This window comes from Lepisosteus platostomus, chromosome 4 (assembly GCF_059453375.1).
Source record: "Lepisosteus platostomus isolate fLepPlt1 chromosome 4, fLepPlt1.hap1, whole genome shotgun sequence".
NCBI lineage: Eukaryota > Metazoa > Chordata > Actinopteri > Semionotiformes > Lepisosteidae > Lepisosteus > Lepisosteus platostomus.
The window spans coordinates 6,731,050-6,754,156 of NC_142614.1; the positions used below are offsets into that span (position 1 = coordinate 6,731,050).

Below are 23,107 nucleotides of genomic sequence, written 5' to 3' on the forward strand. Positions count from 1 at the left end.
AAAACCCAGGCCCGGTGGTGGGGCCTTGAGCCAAGATGGCCGCCCGGTTATTGGAAATTGCTGCAGAATGAGACACAGCTGGGCTGATTGAGTCTGCTTGGGGAGAGAAAAGAGCGGTTAGGATAGGCTCTTTATGGAATCAGCCAAAGCTCTCAAGTGATCAGGAGGCTTGTAAGCCCTGCCAGGAGGAAAGAGGTTCAATCTGCAGGTTCCAGCTGGGAAGGAGAGAGAGTGAGGGCTCGGCTGCCCGGGCTTCCAGCTAGAAAATAATTTTCTACCTGGACTTGGAAGAAGAAGCAGTGAATGCTGTGCAGAGGCGCATCGCAGACCCTGGATGGGCGGGTGGCTTGAGTAGCATGCCGGCCAGACCCAATGGTATGGAAGTGAGGTGCTGAGGAAGATGAATGGCTAAGTCCAGTGTTGACAGGAGGCGTGGGATGGCTGACTGGAGGAAGGCTGAGTGGAGCAGTGCGGCATCGCTTGCCAAGTTACCAGTGTACCCTCTGACCACAGAAGGGAGAGCAGCAGTCTAGACAGCACAGGTTGAATCACTAGACCACCCTCTATCTTAAGAACTGCAGACAGACGGGCGGTCAGACAGGGGGAGAGAGGACACTGAGGACAGGAGAGGTAAGGAGAAAGAGAAGGAAACGGCAAACCGACCGCTTCTGTGTCAGGGTCTCCAGGGTTTGTTATAGGGAAGGATCCCTGGCTCAACAGGATCAGCCAGGTGGAGAGAGAGGTACGAGAGAATGTGGAAGAGCTCGGGGAGTGTATCTGAGCGTAGCGAAGGGAGAGAGCTGGCCATTGTGCCCCGAGTCAGAACGGATGCTCCCTGGCCATGTGTGAAAGACGTTATGAGAAGACCAAAGGATCTCGCGACTGTGACGGGTAGCAAGAGGCCTGCGTGTGTGAGGAGAGTGAAGGAAAGAAGGAGTCAGCTCATTCTTCCCCCGAAGAGGGCTAGCAAGAGAGCCAGGATCCTGGAGCTGCTGCTAGAGATAGCTGCTAGGGATCACGCCAACAGATCACGTGACACTCGCAGTGAGTAGCGTAGGTTAGGGCTGCAGCCTGGTCGCAGGTCACTGCCTCATTTTGTTCATATACATTCGATTTTAAATATTATACATATAGGCTTAAAAGACAAAAATGTAGCGAAAGATCAAGATGAATTATTTTAAAATCCACATGTGCTCAGTTGCTTTTTTGGTCTGGCTCAGTTCAGGGTAACTGACTCGAGGGGAAAACTGCTTGAACCAATCCCGAGTTTGCCAGTTGCAGAGGGGCTCTTATACAAACTACACTGCAGAAGAGGATAAACAAACAGTTATGTTTAATGATGTCATGCATGTTCCACCCTGAGCCTGAAATGCTCAGCGCCTGGCACTAGCTCTGCCGACTGGTAAAACCTGGAGTGGATCTGGATCGCTGCAGGGATCAGTGGGGGGGAGCCCCTGTGCTTCAGGAGCTAATGCTTCACCCTGCATACATGCTCCATTGTCAGGGCTGCCATGGCTGATGATGGGGAGCTGCCAACAGACTCAGAGCCGCGGGATCTGTAATGCGGTGCTACAGGCCTCAACTCGCCAGGCACACAGCCTGCAATTCTGGGGCCCTGACTGCACGGAAAATTAAACACACTGTACACATACCGTGTGCGCGTGTGGACACACACACACAGCACACAGTGACGTGCGCTGAAAACCTTGTAACGCACACACACACGCTGTACCAGATTCTCTGACACATGAACAGAACATGAAGAATCTAGATGTTTTGCCTTGCATATTGACACACACACACACACACACACACACACACACACACACACACACACACACACACACACACAGTAATGTATAATGCACACTCCGGCTCTCTCTCACACAGTAATATGAGTGTGTTGGTGCAAATAGACAATCACAGATTAAAATCCCTGTTTTAAAGTGCTTCAGTGGCAAGGCTGTGTGACAAGAAAGCAGGTCCAAAAACAACCCACAATTGTAAAATAATTATTGACAGACATGATGAATATTTACACCTCTCCCTCTCACACAGACACACTGTCTCTTTCTCTTGTACAGACACTCAGTCTCTGTGTCTGTCTCACCCTAACTGACAATACTGTCTGTGTCTCACACAGACACACATACTGTACATACACCTACTCTATCTATCACAACAGAGACACACAGTGTCTGTTTCGCACAACAACAGGCACACACTGCTCCTCTTTCACACACAGCCACAGGCAGACACGCACTCAATGTCTGATTCTCTTGTGGAATACTACTGAGCTGACACAAATACTGCTGCTGCCCTGTTCAGCTGTAGTCAAGTTGACTCCACTTTGGAAACTTGTGGAAAATTCCCACTGGCAAATTTGAGTCACCGGGGATCTGGTAGGAGGAATAAATAAAGCAACATGTACTATTAAAACATTTTCAGGCCCTGCACTGAGAATCCCCTGAGCCACACAGCTGGGAGATTGAGAAGGGACTGTTGTCTGGGCCAGGAATTAGTCAAGGAGCTTCTGTTGTCGGTTCTACAAAAGGTTTAAGAAACTTCCAGGAAATCTTCAATACAGTCATGACAAAATTTGTCATCTATCTCTGTTTTTCAAAGGTGGACTCATGTTCATTATTTCCTGTTCTCAGGTGATTCACTGGCCTGAAAACGGGTATCTCTCTCTGCAGGGGTTTGTGCACAACAGCCCTGCAGCACCAATCAGCTGACAAGAACAGCGCTGCCCCTCCCACTCTTCTCCGTCTCCACCAATTGCCTGCAGAGGACAGAAGGTTTGGAGGCGGAACTTCGTGATGTTACCGCTTCCTTCTGCATTTGCCAATCTGCAGGTCTAATCACATAGAGTTTGAATTTTTCATTTTTAAGTCTTAACTTTGTCAAATCAGGATCTTTAATCTTATGCTTAGGGTAATGAGAATAGCAAATGTGAATTCGTCGTGTAGCCCATCACTTCTGTCACGGCGCAAGTTGCTGACGTTATGAAAGGGAATGATATAGTTGGAAGAGTCTGCTTTCCTAATGTGTCCTTCTGATTTTGAGTATCCTTTCCCAGGGGAGCAGAGGTTTGAGTCCTCAAAACAAAGGACTATTTTTAGGCTCCCTGCTCCAGGGCAATTGTTGGTTTTTGCTGAATTCCCAAATCCATATACTCAGTGATGTCACAGGGTTCTACAGACGGACATCTCTGCACTTGTGTAGCTTCAGGAGTCGCACTACTATGGGCACAATCAAAGGAGACTCGTGGGTTAAGGGCGTGATCCTGGTGGTCTCCATTGGGGAATATCACGCCTGGAAGTCCTGGATGAGACCTTTGCATTTGGCACCTCCGTAGCTTAAGACCGCTTCCTGAAGGATCCTATGAGTCATCCCAGAGAGGAAATAACAAATAATTTGGAGATGTTTTCTGCTCTCCACCATTCTCTATCCCCTCTCTCCCCTCTCACTAATTAATGGCAATTACATGGCACCACAACATGTATAACCCAGCCTCTCACCAGCCCCAATTACCTGACAGCAAGCTGCAACAGCACCTTCAGCAGTGGCACCGCCCCCAGCGTTTCTGCGGTTTATGGATGAAGTCTGCAGGGAGACGATAGGCTCTCTTTGAACCAGACGACAAGAGGTGTTGGGGGTGGGGTTGACGCGAAAGGAAAGTCAAACTTCCAGTGCACAGCAATCCCATCCACCCCAGGCTTTACCAGCTGCGGGGCTCCGGTGCAAAAGTGCATCGGCGAAGGGGAAGAATAGAGGCATACAAAACTATTTTCAGCTTCACATCTGTCAGTGCAAGTCTGACACCACAAGATGACAAGCCGGAGATATGCAGCACCTGGGATTGGCGTTTGTCCAAGAGCCCCGCTGCTGCCAGATCCTGAACTGGATCACATCAGCTGTGCGGCGAGAGCCCTTTCAGATGTCCGATATGCATTTATTGTTGGATAGATACAACTAAGTGAAGAGAAGAGTAAAAAAAATCGATTCTAGAGCTCAAGAAAGTAAGGTGGAGGGATAGAGAGAAGGACCATAGCCACTCCAGTCTTTGTTAAAGACCGCTAAGGGGAAACCTGACTGACAATTTCCAAATCATAAAGATGAAGTTCAGTGAAGCAGAAAATGGGAACATGACAGGAAAAAGGGCAGAAGCTAGTTTTCCACGGGCATGTAAAGTTCTGATTTGAATGGCGTGGACTAGGTCACCAAGATGTGTTGCGGGAGGAAGAGACGCTCTCTATGGCTATTGCTGACATGGGCTCACTCGGGGCAGAGGGCAATGAAATCCTCTCTCTGATCTGCGCTTCCAGCCTCACGGAGACGGCTGGGATCTCTCCCAGCTTTCCCGTCGCTTGTTTATGGTTCCAGAGCAACACATGGGCGACCGCGGCGTTAACACCTGAGTGGGAAGCAGGATCGGAGCAGCTTGTGTTGGAAGTTTAATGACAGTGCCCGCTTTCACTAACTCCTGCTGGTCCCACCAGACACACAGACACCTGTAATAAATCTCGTTTCCGCGGAGAAAGATGAAAGATGTTGCACGACATCAAGGCGTTTCATGCAAAAGGAGCGAACAATGGAGCACGAAGGCCGGTGTCTCTCTCCTGCACAGAGAACTCCTTTGTGTGTTTAATTAGGAGGTAATTACTGAGACACACAGAGCCTGGAGCCATAGAACTGCAGTGGGGGGAGAGAAGATTTTTCTTCAGAAGAGAGAGAGGGGGGTGTGTGGAGAGGGAGCTGAGGACGGAGAATTTAAGACTGCAAAGAGAGAGGGATGGAACGGAGAGACGCTGCCAGTTTTTGGAAAGAAGGGAGAGAAAAAGTGCGATGGACAGAGATGGGAGTGGGGACAGAGGATGGAGTGTTCGGCAACGGGGGAGAAGAGGGGGGAGTTAAAAACGGGTCTTCAGTGTCTAAGACGGTGAAAGAGAGCGACAGGGTAAGGTGGAGAAAATGGCAGCTTTTTAGTTCAAAGAGTGTTTGAATGTCAGACACCGAGGGCGGCGTAGTCTCCTCCCAGTTCGTATCCAAGACACAACAGCTGCCCCCCGAGTCGGAGTTATTCTTGTCATTGCTTTGCTCTGTCTCTTTGTTCACACCTGGTGCTGAGAGACGAGAGATTGCAATCACCTCCCTCACTCTCCCTCCGTCTGTGCTCTTAGGGTGTCAGAGGGCCAGCTCTTTGAAGGTTCTCCCTGGACCCCTATCTCCACGATCGGAGAGGAGTGGGGGAGTGAAAGAGACCACACACCTGTCTCAGGTGAGAGGGGAGAGGGCCGTCCCCCAGTGGCTATGCCAGAATCCTCCCAGTGACTCATTGATGTATTGATCGGGGGTCAGCACTCACTGGTGGGTTACACCTTTGTCCTTTTCATGATGAGTTTGTCACTGATCCTCATGGGGTTGTGCGAACTCTGGAGAGGAATCCCTCCTTCCCTTCTTTCTCCTCACGTCCTTCTCGGTTTCTGCGGGGGGGGGGGGGTCTGGTGCAACTTTTGGGGAGGGAGGAGGGGAGACAGATTCTGGAGTAAACAGCCCCCAGCCCTCTCCTCTCTTGGCTTTCCATGGGGTATGGGGTGATGCAGCAGTGCAGGAAAATGCAGTAGAGAGAGTACAGCATAGTGCTGTCTGTAGGCATTGCTGTGTGTGTCAAAGTGTGTGCACAGCAGTGTGTGGGTGATTCTGGTGTGTGTGTGTGCAAGCTGTGTGTGAAAGCCCTGTATTTTGTCCATCAGTCTGTGTATGAGCCGTGTGTGTAAGCAGTGTAAACTATATACATCACTGTATGTAAGTGAGTGCAAGCTGTGTGTATAATTTATATGTGCAGGTGTAACGGAGCTTGTTCGGATACGGTGACGTCAGTGCCCTCTCTGCGTGTAGCAGGGACCTCCGCTGCCTGGGCTGGGGGAGGTCTCCTTTAGCTCACCCGGCTGGTTCCCCGTTGCGTTACGCCGGAGACCCAGTTCGCGCCCCTGGTGTTGCGGGACGAAACGGGTGGCGGAGGGCACGAGCCCATGCCGAACCGCGACGGTCACGCAAGTCTTGTGTGTACACTTGTGTATTTGTGTTATATGTGTGCAGTATGTACACCAGTGTGTGTATAAACTGCGTATGTGTAAGCCATGTGTAGGTACACCAGTGTGTGTGTACACCAATGTCTTTGTGTTAGGAAACTGTGCGTGTACCAGTATGTGTGTAAACTGTGTGTGTATTCCAGGGTGTGTGTGTAAACTGTGTGTATATACCAGTATATCTGTAAACTGTGTGTGTGTGCACTAGTTTGTGTGTACACTAGTGTGTGTACTCCAGTGTTTGTGTGTACAATAGTGTGTGTGAAGTGTGTGTGTGCACAAGTATGTGTGTGTAAACTGTGTGTACAGCAGTGTGTGTGTACACCCGTGTGTGTGAGTACTGTGTGTGTGTACACCAGTGTGTGTAAACTGTGTGTGTGTACACCAGTGTGTGTGCACCAGTCTGTGTGTACAGCAGTGTGTGTGTGTGTGTGTACCAGTGTAATGTGTAAACTGTGTGTGTGTACAGCAGTGTGTGTGCACCAGTGTGTGTGTACAGCAGTGTGTTTGTGTGTGCACCAGTGTGTGTGTAAACTGTGTGTGTACCAGTGTAATGTGTAAACTGTGTGTGTGTACAGCAGTGTGTGTGCACCAGTGTGTGTGTACAGCAGTGTGTTTGTGCGTGCACCAGTGTGTGTGTAAACTGTGTGTGTACCAGTGTAATGTGTAAACTGTGTGTGTGTACAGCAGTGTGTGTGCACCAGTGTGTGTGTACAGTAGTGTGTTTGTGCGTGCACCAGTGTGTGTGTAAACTGTGTGTGTGTACAGCAGTGTGTGTGTGCACCAGTCTGTGTGTACAGCAGTGTGTGTGTGTGTGCACCAGTGTGTGCGAGCGATGCATGCCGCCCCTCCCCTGGGGCAGTAATGTCTTCAGTGTGGCACGCTCAGGCTGACTCACCCTCTGGAACTCAGGAATAAATATTTGCTAAAAAAGGAAAGGTAGCAATTAAACTTCTAATGCTGCTTCTCACATACTGCCCCCTCCCTTTCCTGTCGCTGACAAACTCTCCCTCTCCCCCGTCCTCCCCTGTCCACTCTCCCTCCATCGCCCTCTCCCTTCCGAGAGGGGCCGGGGGCAGCGGGGGCAGCCGGGGCACGAGGGGGGTGCAGAGAGGCTGAAATCCAGGGTGGGGAGTCCTCTGACTCATCCCCAGAAAGGAGGTATGCGTGTGTGCGAGAGGGAGAGGGAGAGGGGGGACGGGGAAAGTCTGGGAGTAAAAGAAATGAAAAGTTCGAATGAAAGTGGCCGCGCTGGACAAGGCCGCGCTGGCGTGTGCTGAGTCACCTGCAGACGCCCACTTCCTGCGTGATGTGAGTCTTCGTGGGGGAGGGGGGTCGGCCGTTTGTGTCAGCGTGTGTGTGTGTGGGGGGGGGGTGGGCATGTTTTTGTAACCCCTCCATTGGGACACTGGCCTCCTCGGCTTCTCTGAACTGAGAGGGAGGCAGCTAACTAAGCCCATACTGCAGCACAGTGCGTTAATTCAACACAGACCCGAGTGTTGGGAAGACCGCCTTCAAGGCAACGCCGCTCCATCTTGCTCCTCCAGGTGCCGGTAACTGAAGGATCCAAGAGTCACGCGAAGCCGTTTGTTAAGGGATCGCTTAGAGGTAGTGAAGGGGTTTGTTGCAGACCCCTCTCCTCAGGTTCCACTGTGTTCCCCCAGGGGTCCTCGTATCACTGTTGCAAAGCCCGAGACTGACTGCGTGTGTGGCATTGCTTTGCTCATTGCTTGGATACAGCCTTCCCACCTAGAGCTGTGCTAGTGGCACACTGGCCTAAAATAGGAGTCGGTGAGCCTGAGTCATGTCGTTTTTTCCGAAAGCGACTGGGATGCCTTGAGTGGTGGCGCACAGCTGGCCACGAGCCGGTAAGCTTGGCAGGGGTGCCCTTGGCTCGCCATGCGCCAGCGCCCCCCTGTGGCTGGCGGGGGCATCTACCGAGCTGACTGTCTGGCAGCGAGAGCTGCCTCTGTCCTCCATCTGACGGCCTTAGCAGTGCTGTGGGTGACATGGGGCTCACAAGGTGACAAAGCAGGGGACTGTGCAGTACGAGAGCTGGAAATGAAATATTGTACATTCCACAGTGGGGCGTAACATTCTATGGCCTTGTTCTCACAGACTACTAGAGCAGAAAAACAACAGAAACGAAACCCACCCTGAAACTGGGTTCGCACTGTCCCCCTTCTCTCAGTGACCGACTTGTTTTCGTGTGATCTTCTCTATTCTCATGCAGGTTTTGACTTCACACCTCTCTCCACCCTTCTGCACTTTGCACTTCCTGAGTGGCCTCTCCTGCCTCCTCCCCTCTCCCAGCTTCGTCTCTTCTGTGCTCTTTAATCTTTGCTGTCTGCCCTGTCTTTCTCACACCTGAAGAAACCTTCGCAGCCGAAACGTTGTGTTTTCTTTCTTCTCTTTTCAGCCTGGAATAAACCTTTACTTTTTCCCTTGCAGACTACGCATGAGGACACAGCCCCCCACCTGAACTACTATAGACTCTTACTATTTATTTTGCAACGTGTGGTAGAACGTGTGGTATTGCCTGTCTTTCTGGGTCATCTGTTGTATTGTGCATGTCCTGAGAGTAAGAATTCCAATGTACATGTACATACGGCAGGAAACGCCACTCTTCTGCAAGAGGGATATTGTTACTGTAGAAGAGGTGCCTGGGGAAAGACGTGAATGGCCCATCAGAGAAAGTGAGTCTCTTTAGCTTTGAACAGAGAGGATTAAATGGTGAAGGGTTTGGGTTTACAAAATCCTTAAAGGTTATTGACCTTATTTAAGTCAATCAAGAGGATGTTTTAAAGAGCAACAATACAAGGAACCAGGGATGCAAGTGGGCATTATGTTTAGGAGCATTCAAGACAGAAGACGGGAGACACTTCTTTACACAGAGACTGGTATGGGTATGGAACTAAATGCCTAGAGCCTCCTTCAAGAAGTTGTTTTTGGGATCTTAGCTCATTAACCTACTAGCAAATGAGCAAGACAGGCTGAAAGGCATCTCTTGTTTGTAATATTATACTTTCATTCTAGAGGTACAGGAAAAGAAATGGCATAGAGAGCCCTTAGGAGACTGGAGAGTGTGCTGGAGAGGCTGCCCCAGAGAAGGCAGAGCTGTCCTGAGTGCCAGGGCCAGCTGAAAGGTTCAGGAGCCATCTGACGCTCTGAACAGACAGACAGTAGGCAGGAGAGACAGAGAGCTGCCGAGGGAAAAGGTCACAGACGGAGAAATGAAAGGGGGAGAGACTAAGATAACAAATAAAGAGAATGGTCAGTCTTAGAAAAGAGAGTGAGAGAGCCAGAGAGCTTGGGAGCCAGCGAGAGAGAGATGAAGTCAGCGTTTTCAGCACTGACAGCAGGTTTACAGGAAGGCCTGTCTGGAAGCACAACAGTCAGAGGAAGTGGTCCAGCACAACATCCTGTCTGTGTTTGTGTAATACGGACAGCATCGACTTTGTGTGGAGAAAAGATTATTGGATCTCTGTCTGCACTGTGTGTGGCAGTATTGTAGTTAAGCAGTGTTGACTGTGTGTGAACGTAGTAGTGTTGTCTGTGTGTGAGTGGATCAGTGTTGTCTGTGTGTGTGAGTGGATCAGTGTTGAACACTTTCTACTGTTCACTCTCTAGCATCTGCTTTATGTGATTTGATCTTAAAGGAAAAACATGAATAATTATAGCAACCAAAAGTATTGTAACGTGGTTGTGTCAGTGTACTTGTCTCTACATGGACTGTAAGAGTCTAGAGCCCTGTGACTGGGCTGTGTCAGTGTACTGAACTCCACAGGGACTGTAAGAGTCTAGAGCCCTGTGACTGGGCTGTGTCAGTGTACTGGACTCCACAGGGACTGTAAGAGTCTAGAGCCTGTGACTGGGCTGTGTCAGTGTACTGAACTCCACAGGGACTGTAAGAGTCTAGAGCCCTGTGACTGGGCTGTGTCAGTGTACTGGACTCCACAGGGACTGTAAGAGTCTAGAGCCCTGTGACTGGGCTGTGTCAGTGTACTGGACTCCACAGGGACTGTAAGAGTCTAGAGCCCTGTGACTGGGCTGTGTCAGTGTACTGGACTCTACAGGGACTGTAAGAGTCTAGAGCCCTGTGACTGGGCTTTGTCAGTGTGCTGGACTCCACAGGGACTGTAAGAGTCTAGAGCCCTGTGACTGGGCTGTGTCAGTGTACCGGACTCTACAGGGACTGTAAGAGTCTAGAGCCCTGTGACTGGGCTTTGTCAGTGTGCTGGACTCCACAGGGACTGTAAGAGTCTAGAGCCTGTGACTGGGCTGTGTCAGTGTACTGGACTCCACAGGGACTGAAAGAGTCTAGAGCCCTGTGACTGGGCTGTGTCAGTGTCCTGTACTCTATATGGACTCCAAGAGACTAGAGTACTGGACTTTACTGTATGGTAGAAATCTAGAGCTCTGTTACTGGCCTGTGTCAATGTATTGTTCTCCACATTGATAATACGCAGATAGTCCTGTGACTGGGCTGGTTTGTTTTAGCTCCTGTTGGTTCATGGTGTTGTATCTATGGAGTATTAATCTGTGTATGGTCTGGCCTTAGTGTTTTTCCAGGACTGTATATACTGTGTGTGGTCTGTGATGTCTGGTTGTGTTGTGGTGATGAGGATACAAAAAGGGGGAAAGAGACAAAGAGGAAGATTAAAAATTGCTACTGTCTTGTTTCTGTTTATAAAGGAAAACTGGTTTCCTTTCACAAACCTCCTTTCCCTCCTTCTCTCCCTCTTTATCTCTGTCTTTCTCCCTCTCCCACTCTCTGTGTGTTTCCATTTCTGCCACCCACCAGATTCCTCTGTCTGTCCTCTCCTCCTCTCATTCCTCTCTTCGCTTTCCCTCCATCTTCCTCCTCTCTTCTCTGCCTCCTGTCTCTCCCCGTTGCTCGGTCACTCAAATGCCAGACCCCCCCCCCCTCTCTATTTTCTTGAATTTCTCATTTCCTGTTTTGGGTGTGTGTCCAATCCCTTGTTCGTCTGCCCAATACACATCAAACGCTCATCAGTCCGAGGGAGAGGGTAGAATGCATGAAAAAGAAAGAGGGGGTGGAGGAATGAGAGATGGAGGAAGAGGGAGAGAGAAAGAGAAAAGAGAAAGAGGGAGAGAAAGGTTGCAGACGATAGGCGCCCCATTTGGCCCATCTTACTTGTTTGGTTGCTAGCAGCTTATCAAACTGCAAATCTCATCCAGCTGTTTCTTGAAAGTTCGCAGGGAGCATTCTTTCACAACATGGCTGGCTAATTTGTTCCAGATACCCGCTAGAAGCTAAACAAGGATGGGTCTAACCAGGACTGGGATGGGGGACCTGTAGGGGAAAACTGTGTTGCTGCTGCGCGTGGTGTTAGTGGACCAGTAGGTGGTGATATTTCCCTCTTTCCCAGAATCTCCCAGCTGAAGCCACTGTAATGGCTGGGTGCACTGGACTATGCTGAATAAGGCTTTGTCCTTCAGGTGAGATGTTAAACCAAGGTCCTGGCTGCTTGATCTTAAAAGATCCCCTGACACTGTAAGAGTAGTGGTGTCATTCCCAGTGTCCTGGCCAAAGTCCACTCTTGACACGAGTAATGTCAACTGGTGAAGCAGTTCCTCACGCCTCCCTCTGATCGGCTGTATAGTGGGTCTGGTGGTGCAGAACGGCCGCTCTGTCTCACTCTGCCTCAGCAATACATGACTGGTGAATTTGTCGGGGTAAAAAAACACTACAGAAATGCAGTTCATTCATTTGAGCAATTACTCTGTTGAAAGAATCCACTTCCATCCGATTGCTTCATATTTCAAGATGGTGAACTTGTAGGCCAGTCCCTGGGGTGGACCTGTTCACAACCTTTGAGGATTATTTCATATTAAAATCACGTCCCCTTGCAGACGTGTCTGTCGAATACTGAAAAGATACAGTTCCAGGTCCTCTAAGCTAGTTGGGTGATACACCAACAAACCAAGAACTGCTCTAGTTAATTTTCTTCTCAGGGCGGCAATGTCTTTTTAACAGTATAGTGACCCATGTGGTGCACGAGTCTCTAAATCAGATATTAAAAAGAAATTGCATACTTTCAGCATTACAGTCCTTGACTGTAGCCTCAACAGCTTTCAGCTCTGAGGCATCTTGATGGCCTTTTGAGCTACTGAATAATTACAACAATTTCCAAGCGAGGGGAGGCCGTTCAGCCCATTTAGGTCATTGGGACTTGAGTAGACTCATCTGAGGATCTCATCCAACTGGCTTCCTGAAAGGATCAATGGCATCGGTAGCTTGTTCCAGACACCCACAACTCTTTGTGTATAGAGGGACCTGCTTTTCTGGAGTGGCTCTTGATACATAGTAAATGGGCGTTATAGATATATTATAGAAGAGAGTGGAAAAATCAGACACAGAACCCATGTGATGCGTCCAACTATCTGTGCCTAGGCAGTTCACTTAACCTACAGGTTTACCAAAATCCCCCCAGACGGTGTTTTTCACGAAACTTTTATAATCCTCGATAATGAACTTGTCAGATTTTCCCTCCCGCTGGGCTCCGGGAATGGGAGTTGTTTTGTTTCTAATTTTGAAGGGATTATACAGTTCTGCGTTCTTTTATATTATTATTCGAATACGTTTCCTGATGCCACGAATCCGGCCCTAACGACACGGCGGAGCCAGCTTGGCCGGGAGATGAAGGCGGCCGGCAGGGAGTCGGCAGCAGGAGCTCGATGTTCTCACCCCTGTAAAACCCAGACCAGCGGGCACACCTCCCTGCGGTGACCGTCCAGCGCCAGGTGCTCCCCGCCCCCGCGGGAAGACCGCTGCGTACCCCAGGAAAGCAGAAGGAATTTCCCCGCAGCTCCTAAACCCGGAGTGACCCCTCCTGAAGTCATCAGTTTCTGAGCAGTTGGCGCAGTTTCATTTTGCCCACTTAAGAAGGTAATTTGTCCGATTACACAGTTGAGAAACAATTTGACATGAAAATGCCAGCGCCCCGTAGCTCTCAAATAATCCCAACTGGCAGCTGCTGACTTAATTGATTCTTGCGTTGGGCAAAATGCACGTGTTTGCAGTGTCGGTGATTTGAGGTTGATTTTTAGGACCTGCTGGGCTGTGGCTGCCCGGCTCCACAGATGCAGAATCCCATCTCTCACCTCTCCTCTGAAACTGACCCTGACCCCTGACTCAGACAGTGCATTCGTGTGACACCAGCTCTAAGCAGTTAGCAGAAGGAGGAGTTTGCGTGCTGCTAGTTTGCTGATCACTGGCTGGACCTGTTTAGTTCCATGCGTGTCGTCCATTTCAGGTGCGAATTAATCAACCTTCCTGGAAATTGCTGGCGTTTGGCCTCCTCAGGAGCAACGCTGTCCAAACCGACAGCAGCTGTGCACAGGGCAGGTAGGCAGAGTGAGGCAGGGCCGAGTTCCTCTGAAGGCCTGCCTCTTCAAGCTGCTGGGCTCTCAATCTCACGTGTCAACTCTGGCGTGTGAGGGCTTGGGCTGGTTTCGATCAGGCTGTCCTCGGGGGAGCTCTGTTCGTTTCTCTCCCTGATCAGGAGTGCTGTCGCTCTCTCATTAGCGGGGGCTCCTCGGCCAGTGCTCTGAGCAGAGGCAGCTGTGTCCTCGCAGGGGGTGAAAACGCTTCCCACAGATATGTAAACATATCCCTCTGTTCAGTATAAACACCGCCCCTCTGTCCCCCTCGCTCCCTCTGGTTCAGGGCGGTACAGCAGCACGAGAGGGATGCTTGCCGAGTGGTGTGAAGGCCCCCTGGCGTGATTCAAGGGTCAGTGCTGAGGTGTGCTGTATTTGGGATCAGCATTCATTTTCTCGATGGCTCGTCTGAATCTTCTTGGGCAGATTTGGGCTCATGGCCTGTGAGCCACACACTGCATGGCCATCCGCTCCTTCTTCTGCTCCATGTGAACCCCAAGGCGTCAGTGACAGAGGTTCGTGTCCTCCCATCATAGAGAAGACAGAGGCAGCTGTCACTGACTAAAGTGTCCTTGCCAGGCACGGGGGGGGGCAAGCCAAGGACACCACCGCCAATTCACATTGTTCTCATTTTAGCAGCATGAGGCCAGTTGTGCACCATTGCATGGGGTGATAGACACCGCCCAGACTGGTCCAGTGATCTCTGGACTGTAGGGTTACAGTATGACACAGACTGGACCAGTGATCTCTGGACTGTAGGGTTACAGTATGACACAGACTGGACCAGTGATCTCTGGACTGTAGGGTTACAGTATGACACAGACTGGACCAGTGATGTCTGGACTGTAGGGCTACAATAGGACACAGACTGGACCAGTGATCTCTGGACTGTAGGGTTACAATATGACACAGACTGGACCAGTGATGTCTGGACTGTAGGGTTACAATATGACACAGACTGGACCAGTGATCTCTGGACTGTAGGGTTACAATAGGACACAGACTGGACCAGTGATCTCTGGACTGTAGGGTTACAATATGACACAGACTGGACCAGTGATCTCTGGACTGTAGGGCTACAATATGACACAGACTGACCAGTGATCTCTGGACTGTAGGGTTACAATATGACACAGACTGGACCAGTGATCTCTGGACTGTAGGGTTACAGTATGACACAGACTGGACCAGTGATCTCTGGACTGTAGGGTTACAATATGACACAGACTGGACCAGTGATCTCTGGACTGTAGGGCTACAATATGACACAGACTGGACCAGTGATCTCTGAACTGTAGGGCTACAATAGGACACAGACTGGACCAGTGATCTCTGGACTGTAGGGTTACAGTATGACACAGACTGGACCAGTGATCTCTGGACTGTAGGGTTACAATAAGACACAGACTGGACCAGTGATCTCTGGACTGTAGGGTTACAATAGGACACAGACTGGACCAGTGATCTCTGGACTGTAGGGTTACAATATGACACAGACTGGACCAGTGATCTCTGGACTGTAGGGCTACAATATGACACAGACTGGACCAGTGATCTCTGGACTGTAGGGCTACAATATGACACAGACTGGACCAGTGATGTCTGGACTGTAGGGCTACAATATGACACAGACTGGACCAGTGATCTCTGGACTGTAGGGTTACAGTATGACACAGACTGGACCAGTGATCTCTGGACTGTAGGTATACAATAGGACACAGACCGGACCACTGATCTCTGGACTATTCGACCCATATTTGGCATACTGTATAGTATGTGTACACCACACAACACAATTATGTAGTGCAAACCCACAGGAATAGCAGGCTGTCTTGAGTAGAGTATGGCTTCTTTTTGAACATTGTAATTAAAGGTCACATAGTGTCAGTTTCAGAAATGAAAAACCTTTATCTTAGCATGAAGTATGTCCACATTGTGCCTTAAGCGTTCTGTTTTATAATACAGTACTTTGGAAATGTCCCAGACATAACAGACACAGGAGTTACAATACATGTGTGTTATGAGCATTAGAACTGGATTCAAAGCCACCACTAGTGTCTTCTACTCTTATAGCACTTGTGAGTGTTGCTGATGCAGCTCAGTGCGGGTGAGAAGAAGCCAAGCTTGTCATTCAGCATCTTGCATCATGCTGATCAGAGTCTCCAGTCGCCTGATCCCAGCAGCTCCAGGTAAACTGCGCAGGAGCAGTCAGTGTGTAGTGATGCAGTAGCTCCTCCACCCCATTCGCCCCCCAGTCTCACTGACTCGCTGTCATGAACTGCAGGTGCTCCTCTCTACACAGCCTCAGAGCTGAAAGGCTACCATGTGTCCTACAAACCACACATCTGCTGGGATTAACTAAGATAAGATAAGACCACTTTATTGGCCATATAGAATTTCTTGCATTAGGAATTTGTCTTTTTGCAGACCCCAGCTTGCTCTCCATGAGGCACACAGACGGCGAGAGAGAAGCTTGGGGTCAGAGGGCAGGGTCAGCCATTTATACACCCCTGGAGCAGCTGGGGTGAAGGGCCTTGCTTAGGGGCCCAGCGGAGAAGGATTCCTCTGCCACCCGCAGGATTTGGATCTTCCAGCCACAGGCGCAGATCCTGAGCCACAGAGCCGGCGCTCCACCCCCTGTTGCCCTGGCTACAATTTCACTAAGTCAGCAGCAGCGGATTCTACACATCAAAGGGAAAAACACTGGGCGAAAGGAGCTGGACCATGAACTCGCCTACGATCCGTGCCCAGCAGTGTGGTAATTTCAGCAAAGACAGTCGTGTGGCTCATGGAGTTTAAGTCCAGTGTGGCAGGCGTGTGGACTCTGTATGACCTGTATGACCCTGCACGCTGTCAGACTGCACTGATGACTCAGCCGCAGTGATGGAGCCCCTCGGAGCTGTGTGGCATTACTGCCTCCCGCGCTCCAGTCGGGGGGGAGTCCGGCTGACTCACGTGAGACCTCCTGGGTCGGGGTGACTCGTAGCCCCCTCAGCCTGCCTGAGAAAGAGAGAGGGAGGGAGGGAGGCAGTACATGCGTCGTTGTGTTGTGGTTGTCTTAGCAGTTTACATGGCCTGTGCAGGTCACTCAATGTATGTACCTCATTGCTGGTTAAACAGCTTATGGATTGTTGGAGTGGGAAATTGCTTGTGGCACGACAGTTCGATAACTGTGCTAGTGAAGCACCTTGCATTCACTCTGTCACAGCCTGAAGGCCACACAGTGAGAGCTCAGAACACAGGTACCCCTGGGGTTCACTCTGTCACAGCCTGAAGGCCATACAGTGAGAGCTCTGAACACAGGTACCCATGGGGTTCACTCTGTCACAGCCTGAAGGCCATACAGTGAGAGCTCTGAACACAGGTACCCCTGGGGTTCACTCTGTCACAGCCTGAAGGCCATACAGTGAGAGGTCTGAACACAGGTACTCCTGGGGTTCACTCTGTCACTGCCTGAAGGCCACACAGTGTGAGCTCTTCAGACAGGTACCCCTGAGGTACACTCTGTCCCAGGCTGAAGGCCACACAGTGAGGCTCTGGACAGAGGTACCCCTGGGGTTCACTCTGTCACAACCTGAGGGCCACACAAATATAGTCAATGTTAAAGTTTGTTTCAGGTTACACTGCAGTTGTAAACATTACTGCAGGTTCTGGTTTGTTTTTATTTTTTTTTGTGATTGCAAACTCTCCCTTTTATACTAGTTACCATGAATGCATTGTGATATTATTTAATTTCTTTATAATCTTAATATTTAAGTCAGTAGTTTTCATATACTGTAGGTCATGCCAATAAAGCATTTTCCAATCAGAGACAGACAGGGGGCGGTAGTGAGGGCAGACGTAGTGAGAAGGGAAGAGAGAAACACAGATCTGGGGAGCAGATGAATTCATCAGCAGAACCCCAGAAAGGGGAGAGTGCGATGGGGGTGTGAGAAAGGCAGCCGCCTGAACTGCAGACAGAGCAAGGGAGACAGAGTGGGAGAGACTGAGTGGGAGGGAGAGAGAGAGAGATTGCGCTCTCTCCTGGGTGATGGAAGCGTGGGCTGGGGGTCCTGGGAAAGTTTAAACAGAAAGGGAGAGTGAGAGAGGGAGGCAGTCACCAACAGAGAGATGCGCAGAGAGGCGGACTGACAGAGGGAGAGAGAGTGAGGGGGAGAGGAGAAGACATTCCAGTTCCCTTTTGGCAAGTTAGAGCTCTGCTCCCTGCACTCACACCTCACTGAGCCCTGAGCCCTGACACACAAGACTACAGAGACCCCATCCCTGCACCCTGCTCCTGCACTCACACCTCACTGAGCCCTGAGCCCTGACACACAAGACTACAGAGACCCCATCCCTGCCCTCTGCTCCTGCACTCACACCTCACTGAGCCCTGAGCCCTGACACACTAGGCTATAGAGACCCCATCCCTGCACCCTGCTCCTGCACTCACACCTCACTGAGCCCTGAGCCCTGACACACTAGGCTATAGAGACCCCATCCCTGCCCTCTGCTCCTGCACTCACACCTCACTGAGCCCTGAGCCCTGACACACAAGACTACAGAGACCCCATCCCTGCACCCTGCTCCTGCACTCACACCTCACTGAGCCCTGAGCCCTGACACACAAGACTACAGAGACCCCATCCCTGCACCCTGCTCCTGCACTCACACCTCACTGAGCCCTGAGCCCTGACACACTAGGCTATAGAGACCCCATCCCTGCCCTCTGCTCCTGCACTCACACCTCACTGAGCCCTGAGCCCTGACACACTAGGCTATAGAGACCCCATCCCTGCCCTCTGCTCCTGCACTCACACCTCACTGAGCCCTGAGCCCTGACACACTAGGCTATAGAGACCCCATCCCTGCACCCTGCTCCTGCACTCACACCTCACTGAGCCCTGAGCCCTGACACACTAGGCTATAGAGACCCCATCCCTGCCCTCTGCTCCTGCACTCACACCTCACTGAGCCCTGAGCCCTGACACAGTAGGCTATAGAGACCCCATCCCTGCCCTCTGCTCCTGCACTCACACCTCACTGAGCCCTGAGCCCTGACACACAAGACTACAGAGACCCCATCCCTGCACCCTGCTCCTGCACTCACACCTCACTGAGCCCTGGGCCCTGACACACTAGGCTATAGAGACCCCATCCCTGCCCTCTGCTCCTGCACTCACACCTCACTGAGCCCTGAGCCCTGACACACAAGACTACAGAGACCCCATCCCTGCACCCTGCTCCTGCACTCACACCTCACTGAGCCCTGAGCCCTGACACACTAGGCTATAGAGACCCCATCCCTGCCCTCTGCTCCTGCACTCACACCTCACTGAGCCCTGAGCCCTGACACACTAGGCTATAGAGACCCCATCCCTGCCCTCTGCTCCTGCACTCACACCTCACTGAGCCCTGAGCCCTGACACACTAGGCTATAGAGACCCCATCCCTGCACCCTGCTCCTGCACTCACACCTCACTGAGCCCTGAGCCCTGACACACTAGGCTATAGAGACCCCATCCCTGCCCTCTGCTCCTGCACTCACACCTCACTGAGCCCTGAGCCCTGACACACAAGACTACAGAGACCCCATCCCTGCACCCTGCTCCTGCACTCACACCTCACTGAGCCCTGATCCCTGACACACTAGGCTATAGAGACCCCATCCCTGCCTTCTGCTCCTGCACTCACACCTCACTGAGCCCTGAGCCCTGACACACTAGGCTATAGAGACCCCATCCCTGCCCTCTGCTCCTGCACTCACACCTCACTGAGCCCTGAGCCCTGACACACTAGGCTATAGAGACCCCATCCCTGCCCTCTGCTCCTGCACTCACACCTCACTGAGCCCTGAGCCCTGACACACTAGGCTATAGAGACCCCATCCCTGCACCCTGCTCCTGCACTCACACCTCACTGAGCCCTGAGCCCTGACACACTAGGCTATAGAGACCCCATCCCTGCCCTCTGCTCCTGCACTCACACCTCACTGAACCCCGGATACTGACACAGGACTAGACAGACCCCATCCCAGCTCTGCACTCTGACACAGGACTAGAGAGACCCCATCCCTGCTCTGCACTCTGACACAGGACTAGAGAGACCCTACCCCTCTTCTCTGCTCCTGCACTCACACCTCACTGAACCCCGGATACTGACACAGGACTAGAGAGACCCCCGTGTGTGCCTGTGTCTGCCAGTGATGTGTCATCTTGAGCCAGACTGTGTTCCATCCCCAGCGGGAGAGAAACAGCAGTAGAGGAAGGGGGAGAGACCCTCTCCATTTACTCCACCCAGCTGCTCTGTTTTTCCTGACCAGAGATTAGTAAGCTCTCCACATCACACACTGCTCTCCCTCACCTGGGGTTAGCTGCAGCCAGGATAACCTGGCAGCACAACCAGCCAGCGCACACGCAAACTCTCACACACACGCAGTCTCCTACGCTGCCACACACACGTTCCCATTGACGCTCATTCGGTTTTTATTTACTCTTCCCTTCCCCACCTCAATGAAGCTCCACACGGGGCGAAAACCCAAGGTAAACAGCCCTGGTACTTGCAGACTGTAAAGGCAAGTCCAGCCAGTTTCTAAAAGGGCCGTGTGCCTCGTGAGCACCTCCTCCCTGGTCCCCCACGACGCCTGTTTGTCCGTGCGAGGACTTTCTCTCAGATGTGGCCCACACAGATATAGTCATACCTGCTCACTCACTCGCCCTGACACACACGGCCCCAGCTGTCAGTGCTGTGTGTGCTGGCGGGGGGATATTAGAACCACATGCGTCCAGAGAAACCACTTCAAAAGGCAAACATGAAAGAGAAGCCGGCAGCAGGCAACAAAAGGGGAAGTGCTTTTCCCTGATCTTGTCCTCTCACTGGGCTGCTGATCTCGTTCACTCTCTCTCTTCCTCCCCAAGGCTCTCCCTCTCTCCCTCTCCTTCCCCCACCCCAGCGGTCCTCAATCGGGTGTCCGGCTGGTGGGTTTAGTTGGCGCAAGCTGAGTGGAGACGAGACCAGCGTGGGTCCTGACCGGCGAGTCACAGGAGGTGAAAAACGTTGAAAAGCCCTGTCCTATCGCTCTCTCTCTCTCCTCCTCTCCCTGTCCCTCTGTCTTCATTCCTCTGTCTCCTCACCCTCTCTCCTTCTCTCCCTCGCGGCTTCTGTCCGCTGTTACATCATTGCGTTGGTGGTAAATGTCATTCACACCCTCTGAAGGACTCGTGGTGATTAAACATAAACAAAATAACATTTGGATTTTTTAATGCCATTACAAATGTGGACCTGCATCATATTTGTTGCAATGTTTGTTTAAAAACATACTGTATGAACAAAGGTTCTTGCGGATCACAGATTTTATGAGTTCAACTGTATTCTACCTGGACAGAAGTATTTATTCTGTCTAGTCTCTTGCCCTGTGTCCTTCTGATATGGGCAGGTAGTGTGTCCACATGCCTGTTCTCCCCCAGAATGATGTCTGTCTCTCTGGATTTGTCTCATCGTATTAAAGAGACTGTGTACAGTACTTCCTATGTTTCCTTATCAGTTTATTAAAAGATACACAATTCAGTAACTAATATAGCAGAAGCTGAAATAGCAGGAAGCAGGAAACCATACAGTCCAGCTAATATGGACACACTGGGCACCCTATAATCCAGCTCAGCTGGACACACAGGACACTGTATAATCCAGCTCAAATGGACATACAGGACACCCTTCTGTCTAGCCCCAATGGACATACATGACAGTGTTCGATCCAACTCAGATGCATACACAGCAAATCATAGCATCCAGCTCAAATGGACATACAGGACATCCTTCTGTCCAGTTGAAATGGACATACAGTTCAGCTCAAATGGACACACAGCACACCCTACAGAACAGATCAAATGGACACACATGACAGTGTTCAGTCCCACTCAGATGGATACACAGGAAATCATAGAGTCTAGCTCAAATGGACATAGAGGACACCCTTCTGTCCAGCTCAAATGGACACACAGGATACCGTACAGTCTGGCTCAGCTGCACACACCTGGGGATTCCAGCACAACAGCTGAAGTCTCCAGTTTTTCCTGCCCACAGAGAGAGAGAAGACAGCAGGGGAGAGATCTAGGAGGACAGCGAGAGAGGACTGCCTGCGAAGAGGATTATGTCAGTTCTGTTTTCGATTTCTGATGATGTTGCAGGTTTGCGTGTTAGTGAGCAAAATAATAACACGCCTACAGCATGTAATTAACACGTGACTGTGCTGGCTCTTTCCACTCTGTGTTTATGTGACCACATGGATCCCACTGACACGCACACACATGCACATGGTTATACAGGCGTGTGAGTATGTGTGTTTTCGTCAGTGTGAATCTGTGTGTCAGTGTGTGTATCAGGGAAAGTATGTGTCAGTATAAATATGTGTATCAGTGTGAATCTGTATGTCAGTGTGAGTGTGTACATTGTGCATGTCAGTTTAAATCTGTCTCAGTGTGTGCATCAGGGTGAGTGTGTTTCAGTGTAAATGTGTTTATCAGTGTGAATGTGTGTGTCAGTGTGAGTATGTATTAGTATGAAAGTGTGTGTCAGTGTGTATGTCAGTGTGATAGGGTGTGTGTCATAATAAGTATGTGAATGTGTGTGAGTGTGGGTATATCTGAGAGTGTGTGTCAGTGTGAGTGTGTGCATCAGTGTGTGTGTCATGATGACTGCGAGTGTGTGTCAGTGTGAGTGTGAGTATGAGTGTGAGTGTGAGTATGAATGTGTGTGAGTGTGAATATGAGTGTGCGTTAGTATGAGTGTGTCAGTGTGCGTGTATGTGCGTCAGTGAGTGAATATGAATGTGTGTCATGGTGAGTGTGAATATGAGTGTGTGTTAGTATGAGTGTGTGTCAGTGTGAGTGTGAGTATGAGTGTGTGTCATGGTGAGTGTGAATATGAGTGTGTGAGTGCGGGTGTCATTGTTAGTGTTTGTCAGTGTGAGCGTGAGTGTGAATATGAGTGTGTGTTAGTATGAGTGTGTCAGTGTGAGTGTGTGTGTCAGTGTGAGTGTGAGTATGAGTGTGTGTCATGGTGAGTGTGAATATGAGTGTGTGTTAGTATGAGTGTGTCAGTGTGAGTGTGTGTGCGTCAGTGAGTGAATGTGTGTGTCAGTGTGAGTATGAGTGTGTGTCAGTATTGACACACCTGTATCCAGGACTCTCTCTCTCTGTTTCCCAGAAGCAGCCCCTCAGTTGTCAGGAAACACCTCCCCCACTCCCCCAGCCCCACTGCGAACACACAGCCAGGCGTGAGGGGGGGGATCCACTCTCCCTTTCTCTGCCCCCCTTCCTGTACCTCTCTCTCTGTGTGCAGCTCAGGGGGTCTGGAGCAGCTCCAGAGCACATTGCACAGTCCTGGGTGACAGGGCGGTGGGCAGTGAGACGCTGCAAAACAGTGCCGTCAGGCGAATTACAGTGTCACCTTGCAGAGGGCTGGTGTCGGACACAAGAGCTTCTTTAAAAAAAAACACGCTGCCCTCGTGTAGGTGTATTCTCTGTGCTGGGAGAGAAGGTGCATCACTGTTTCCACCAGTCCTGTCTCCTGGTGACCACACAACACAGTCCTGCTGGGCAGCCCGGTCTGCCTGAGCTGGCCAGGCGGGA

The 23,107-nt window shown here is 50.8% G+C and overlaps 1 long non-coding RNA gene across 1 annotated transcript; it reads left to right on the top strand.

Annotated features, from left to right (window-relative positions):
- Window positions 1–3,658: 3,658 nt before the first annotated feature.
- Window positions 3,659–19,110, top strand: LOC148672282 (uncharacterized). Its single transcript, XR_015935734.1, has 4 exons — window positions 3,659–4,960; window positions 5,184–5,281; window positions 5,849–13,005; window positions 15,927–19,110. It is a non-coding gene; the product is annotated as an uncharacterized LOC148672282 (long non-coding RNA).
- The last annotated feature ends 3,997 nt before the right edge of the window (window positions 19,111–23,107 follow it).